At 37.9% G+C, this 7,331-nt stretch overlaps 1 long non-coding RNA gene and 1 pseudogene across 1 annotated transcript; one reads left to right on the top strand and one right to left on the bottom strand.

The window, feature by feature from the left end:
* Positions 1-794: 794 nt before the first annotated feature.
* On the top strand, positions 795-3,884 carry LOC130746516 (uncharacterized). The gene is made up of 2 exons (XR_009022136.1): positions 795-1,349; positions 3,440-3,884. It is a non-coding gene; the product is annotated as an uncharacterized LOC130746516 (long non-coding RNA).
* On the bottom strand, positions 1,974-5,900 carry LOC130746515 (linoleate 9S-lipoxygenase-like; annotated as a pseudogene).
* Positions 5,901-7,331: the final 1,431 nt, after the last annotated feature.

Here is a 7,331-nt window from a genome sequence, read left to right as displayed (position 1 = left end):
TATTGCCATCACATTGATAACTTGGATCTTGTTATTCATGCCCTTAACATCCTTGGTCCCTCATTCTGTGAATTCATTGCCTCCGTTCGAGCTTGTGATTCCCCTATCAATTTTGATGAGCTATATGACAAACTGGTTGATTTTGAGATTTTTGATAAACATGAAGATCATTTCCACACTGCTCCTCCGGTCACTGCCAATTTTTGCAAATTGTTGGGCTCCCATGGTCGCTCCAAGAATAACTCTCATAATGCTTCCCCTTCTACAAAGAAAATCCTCACCTCGGAGTCCTCTGTTATAACTGTTACAAGTTTATTGGGCACCCACCCAAACAACCTGGTCCTACTGCAAACTCCACAACTAGGATGAGCAGTCCTCTGTCTCCACCTACCTGCAGGCTGCTAGACTCAGGCGCATCTCATCACTACATCACTGGTTATTTGTCTACTCTCTCCATTAAAGATGATTATGCGACACTAATTAACTTGTGGTTGCTAATGGTAAGAACTAAGAACCTTCCTATTACACATGTTGGTTCCATTGCAATTCCCACACTCACTCGTACTCTTCATCTCTCATATGTTTTACGTGACCTCACTATCACACAAACCTTATCTCTGTTTCACAACTTTGCCAAGCTAATGATGTCTCTGTTGAATTCTTTCTCTTGCACTTTGAGGTGAAGGCTCGGAGCACAGGGGAGGTTCTCCTGCGCGGCTTAAATGAGAACAATGTGTTCAAGCTTCCTATTTAACATGTTAAGTAACCAATTATTTCAAAAGTTTAAGCTACTGGGTATAGGTCACATGAATGATTTTATCTTATATTTCTAACACGCGTCCCTTACACAAGAGCTAACTTTGACTTGAAGCCTAAATAATTTACAAACTCACCCGCACAATGGCTGAGGGACTTATGGGTTGGGTAGGAGCGATCCATTGATCGATCTCTTGCACCTTTTCTTTAAATGTCACTAAAGAGAGTGCGTCCTGTTGGGGAAGACAGGGGAGCTCATGGGCCGATGAGCAAGACATCAAGAGATCTTAGACACCACATCTTAACCCTGGGCCCTTATAAAGGGTAGAGCAACCCTCAACTCTTGAGCTAGCTTTTGTGGTTGAGTATAGACCTCCCAATTTCTAATACTTCCCGCGATAAAATGAGGGAGGTAAATAGGAACGGTGTTGCAATCACAAACCAAACTCAGGATTGTTGTTCTTGCCGTGAGAGAATCAGAGAGGGCGTTGAAGGCGAACAGAGGCGGCGTGCGCTGAACTCCGACGATGTCGTCCAGAGGAAGCGGAGCCCCATCCACCACTGCAGTGGTTGATTGAGATGACGACGAAGAGGTAACTGACTTGTGTCTGAATTATCAAATCCCTAATTTAGTAATTTGTTGAAATCATCACTTTCCTACTCTCGTTTGATTTTCCAATTTTGAATCTGTTCTTTGCTAAGAATTATTTTCTACCTTGTTCATGTAATCGTTTATATATATGTTTTTCACTTTGAAACCTTGACTATTCTATTTTATGGAGATAAAGTTGTGCTAGAGAATCTAGAAACCAAACTATGATTGACACCTCATATTATTGCTGAGGTGACAAAATTAGTATTATGTGGCAAAAATTTTACTGCCTTGTCAATTCTATGTATGCATCTCAGAATTGATATATTATAAATATATATTTTGCATAAAATAAACTTTTAAAGATAATGTTATTGTGTCTTAGGCTACTGTGTTTTGTTGTTCTTTCCACTCATCACTTTCTAACAATGCAAACTTTGTTTAAGAAATCATGAAATATTGAAATTATAGAAGATATTGTAACTTGATGTTTCAAGTTTCAACTGAATTTTTAGTTTTAATTTCTTGCTTCCTTTTAAATAATTTAAAAACCTATGGATAGTTGCATACCAACTTAAATGCATAATTTGTTCTTATAAATCAAGAATCTGGCACAAAGTAAATATTATTGCAAACCTAGCAGTGTACACACACACACACACTGCTTTTCTTATTGTCAAATCAACACATGCAAGCAACCAAACATAAAAGGAAAGATAATTATCCTGGAGTGTGGACTAAGGAAATGATGTTCCTGTCTCACACAATTTATTTGAAAGCAACAACAACAACATTTATTCCAAGCCAACAAGCGTCCATTTAGATGGAGATACTATTGGGGATTCCTCTGAAAGTTATTCCCGGCTCACTAGTGGGAAAGAGCAGAGTGTAAGGCATTTTAACCAACCCAACACGATTCTTCAACGTTTCATTTTTGTTCCTCAAATCCAGTTGTGTCTCAATATCTGCAAGAGTTTTTCCAAACTTCTTGAAGGCTTCTAATGCATTTGTATCAGAAGTCCAATATTCAGCATTGTCTCTATCCCCAAGGTACTTCTCATCAGAATTATGCGCTGACAAGAATTCTATGGTTCTAAGATCCATGATAGTTTGACGCTTGGGAGTAATTGTCAACAAGTAACCCTTCTGAGTATCGTTTTCTAGATCATCATATTCAGGAGTATTCTTCTCAGGCATGAATCGCCGGCTAAGGGTCGGACGGTTCAAGATGAGACCTCCATAAGGGTATTGTCCAAAATTAACAGCTGCATGAAGGGCTGAAGTAGTCCAAATGAGAGTAGTGCAGGTTTCAATCAACTCATGGCGAGTATGCATCTTAGACCACCATGGCCTGTCTTTCAAGTCAGCATGACCCTTATGTACAACTTCTTTCCACCAAGCTTGTAGCTCAGTGTCTTTCTTGACTGCATCATCTCTTGGGTAATATAAGGACACATAATCTTTCACCCATGTCTTAATAGCACCCCAAATGTCTAGTCCATCAGCTGCATAAGGGTAGTCCTCTATAACAAGGCGAACACCATGAGGGGAAGTTTCATCCTCAACTGCCATTCCTCTGAACAAAAAATAAGGAACATCAACAAAAGTTAATTAGAATTATGATAGTTATGTTTATGGTGATTAATATTTGTAAGGATTACTTACCTCTTGATGAGATCAGCAGGCAATGCTTGCTCTGGAAAAACCCACTCATCTCTGTAAATTACAGAAGACATTTCCATAGCATATCTTCCCCACAAGAATGTTTTTTCAATAATACCATCTGGCTTTTGTTCAATAAGACTACCTGCATTGATTAATGTTTTTCTTGCAAGTGCATTTATATTCATGGTATCACGGTAATGAGGATGTAGCAGTTTATAAATAGGATGAAGAACACTAAGCTGCCTGTTTGTTGCTATGACGAATGGTTCAACAACTGCATGAGTATGTAGCCTGTAATCAATCCATGGAAAGATCTTAATTAAAAGCCAATTCATATATGGGGCATAAAAGTTTTAAACTAAATTTATTTGTTGGAATCTTTATTGACTAATTCTGTACCAGTGGCTGACAAGTTGATGATAGCAGGTGTCATTTACAAGAACATAAGCCTTAGCCAGTAGCCATATAGAACTGTCAACACCTTTTCTGCAGGCCGGTAGACCTTACTATCAACACCAAATGGGATATAATGGTCGACTCCTTGATGAGAATGTGGCAGACTTAACTCAATGGCCAACGGCTTTAAAGTTCCATCATTTCTCAAGAAAAGGAAGGTTCTGGAAGCATAAGCCTTTGTGGTTGTTGAGTTTATACGTTTTAGATATGGAATTATCAGGTCATGGTGATCTAGTAGGAACAATTTCTTGTTCTGGATTGCCTGCTCAATGAAATTTAACTTGGTTAGTTTTATTCATTGGAACAATATCAACAATGATGGTACTATATATGACTGCAAAGTAACATCAAATTTAGCTGCATAAAAAACAACTAATTATCAATATGGGGTGCAAAAAATTATCTTTACCGCATCCACAGTGAGCCCATCTAAGTTACGCTCTATATATTCTTTTGTTATTGTGCTTGTGTGATCCCCATAGATTTCATAGTCTAGCTTACTTCTGGGAGGAAACTCCTGCAATTGATTTTGGAAAAGTTTAAGGAATGAATATGATGTTACACAATGGTTCACAGTTTGAGACCATTAAGTGGATCAATGTTGTTGATCACAAATTTAAACTAATATATTGTCATACAATGAACTGTTGAGCTTACATGAAGACAACGAATTAAAGCAGGATTTACACCAGCAATGATCTCTCTTGCAAATTCGACATCAGTCATCCATTCAGATTCACTCTCTGGTCAAAATACAAAGGAAACAACCACTGTCAAAATATCCATTATCTTTAATGCTGCTGTTAAATGTAATAAAATCATTACATGTTACTTGCAAGTGTCATTTTAGAGGTAACTGCCTGTTTTATAAAGGGTAGGATACCTTGAATCACTTTAGGAGGTGGAAAATGGGGGTCCTTGAATAAATCATACACGTCTTCAAAGCTTTCAAACTCATCATCTTCTGGAGTGGAGTTTTTATTAAAAACTGATTGCAGACCTTCAGATACAAACTTTAGGCCATTATCAGGAGAGCCCAAGTACTTCAGGTGACCCAAATCTTCATCTCTTGGAATATAGTAATAGGTGCTGCTTTTGCTCTCAGTATTATGATCTGTTAAGATTAAAGAATATAATAATAAATGTAATATTTATATAACCATTAACGAATTGCTATTTTGTTGTCATGAAAATTTGCCATGGCACTTAAAAACATTCCTTACTTTTCAAGCAACATATAATGAAACCTCATTCAAAAGACTTTATACATGTTCATAAAAAGACAATCCTAATTAACCTTTTATTGTTGGTTTTCTGCCAGTTCTTCCCCTACGAGGATAAGGCCTAATTTGGCCTCCAAGAACTGGACGAGCCAAAGTAGTATCCATTTTATTGTCAGGGTCGCCCAAATCATTGTAGACATCATAGTCATAGATCCTTTCCCATTCCTGGCGTACCCCTGTTCCATCTCCTCTTAAACTCTCCAGCTCTTGCTCTCTATAGGACACTAGTGGAGCTGGTGTTCTACTTGGTACATATGTCTGAAAATATGTTTCATGTATTTGTTATTCATGCTTCAAATATATACATATATATGTCATTAAGTCACATAAGTAGAATGATGTAATTAATTAAAATACATGAATTTGGTGGAAAGATTGTAGCTAGCTTACATCGTTGGCGAAGAAAATGCGATCACTTGTATATTTTTTAGCGTTGTAAATCCATGAGTTGCAAACAAAGCGGATAGTTCCATGGTTAGGAATACCATCAAGTGTCACACTGACAAGGAAGAACTCTGTTTCCCTGTAGTTCTTGACATAAAATGCTCCAGGAATTCCAAACTTACTTTCATAATCAAAGTGGATGCTAAATGCAGATTGGCCAGGTCCCAAGGCTGGAAAACCGATGAGATGATCTTCTAAATTAGCAGCACTTCCAACCATTCCTTTCCCGCTTGCTGCAGATATATAGATTTAATTTCATGAATGAATTCATAAAATTACCAAAGCTTAATCTAGTGTCATAAAGCATATATATTTTCTAATCGTGATGTACGTAGTAATAATTGTTCAACATATCAATAGTGCTAGACACCCAAACACCTATCTGACACTATGTGTTTACAAGTCATTTTTGTAATGTACGTAAGTGAAAGAAGAACTTACAATCAGCTTTGGTAGCACTCACTAACTTGAAGGCGATCGATTTGTCCAAGAACGAAATGGGAGTACTATCAGGTATTAGCTCATCTTCATCCAAGACTCCCTCAGCATTCTTCTCGGCACTAGTTATGTCCAGCACATTCTTCTGCTTCTTTTGCATCAGCACCACTATGCCTTTGATCTTTTGGCTGTTCATGAGAATATCATTATCAAGTGACATTTTTGCTTCACCAACAGCACTACTATACTCTGAAAATGCTTATATGTAAAGCTTTTGTTTGTGACTTGTGTGGAAAGCAAAGAAAACTAGATGGGTATTTATAGATTCAAAATGTTAGAATAAGACTCTCCCCATTGACACTGTGTGCAAATTAAACATGTGAATGCTGAAGAAACTAAACAATTACATTATTTTACTTAAGTCCACTGTCTCCACCAATGCTATTTCAATGAACCAAAAATATTGTGAGTACATTGGTGATTAGTCGTTCTTTAATTTATAAAGGAGACCACACACTGGTCTTTCTTTATTCAGGAGATCACTTTAATTTTTTTGTTTTGAACTAGGATACAACCTTAATTAACACTACTAGAAAAAGTATATTTCACATCGAGGTTTTCACATCGGTTGATGTCATAACCGATGTGAAAGGCAACACGGTGGCAGTTTTGAAATTATGGTGAACTTTCTGAGACTTTTCACATCGGTTGGGATTAGGCCCGATGGGAAAAGTCATTTATTACATCGGTTTCTATATAACCCGATGTAAAAGGTCTAGGCGGTGGCAATTTTGAAATTTTAGTGAAGTACCTTTTCACATCGGTTGGGATTATGCCCGATGTGAAAAGTCTCTCACACAACAAAACCCCAACACGCACAAATCTCAGTTCACCAAAACCCCAACACGCACAAGTCTCTCGCCGCCGCAAGCAACTCAGTCTCTCGCCGCCGCTCTACTCGTGACTGGCCGCCGCTCCTGCTCATGGCTCTTGATTCGCCGCCACTCCTGCTTCGTGGGTTTTGCCGATTAAGGAAGAAGATGGAAACCTAGCTTGTGGGTTTTGCCGATTCAGGAAGAAGATGGAAAACTAAGTTTGCTACAAGGTAAGTTTGCTGGAATTTGGGCTTCTCTGTAATCAGTTAACTACGTCCCTGCTTTAAGCTAATTTTCGTGTTCGTTGGTTGCTGAGATTTTTGCTGCAATTTTTCCCTAAACAACAGAAACGAGCAAGAAAAAGGGAAAAAATTGATTAAAATTCCAAAACTTAGGGTTTCGATTTTTGTTTGTTGGCGTGGAATCAATCTCAAATTCTGAATCCATTTCACGTTTTTGTGAAGTAGAAGCAACACGCACGCACGCCATTGCCCTGCGAGTTTCAACTATTAAGCATCGCGTTCTGCGTTTCCCTTTTCCTTCACCACTTTTGTTTGGCTCATCGGTGTTGCTGGTAAATTTTGCTTTCTATTGTTCTTTGGATTCGGTTAATTGCTTCATTTTAAAATCGTGTTTGGTTCTCTGTTTTGTATTCTGTTGTGTTTGGTTGAATTGGGGGTTACAGAAAGAAGACTCTGTTTTGGTAACGCATGATTGAGAATATAATCAATTATTATTGTTGTTGATAGTGCTTTCCTGAACTACTTTTGCTTCTTTTGTTTCCTGGCTTCCGAATCCTACTTTGTACACTGCCAATTTTAT

Source organism: Lotus japonicus, chromosome 3 (genome assembly GCF_012489685.1).
Source record: "Lotus japonicus ecotype B-129 chromosome 3, LjGifu_v1.2".
NCBI classification, from domain to species: domain Eukaryota; kingdom Viridiplantae; phylum Streptophyta; class Magnoliopsida; order Fabales; family Fabaceae; genus Lotus; species Lotus japonicus.
This window is presented reverse-complemented; position numbering and strand designations above follow the sequence as displayed.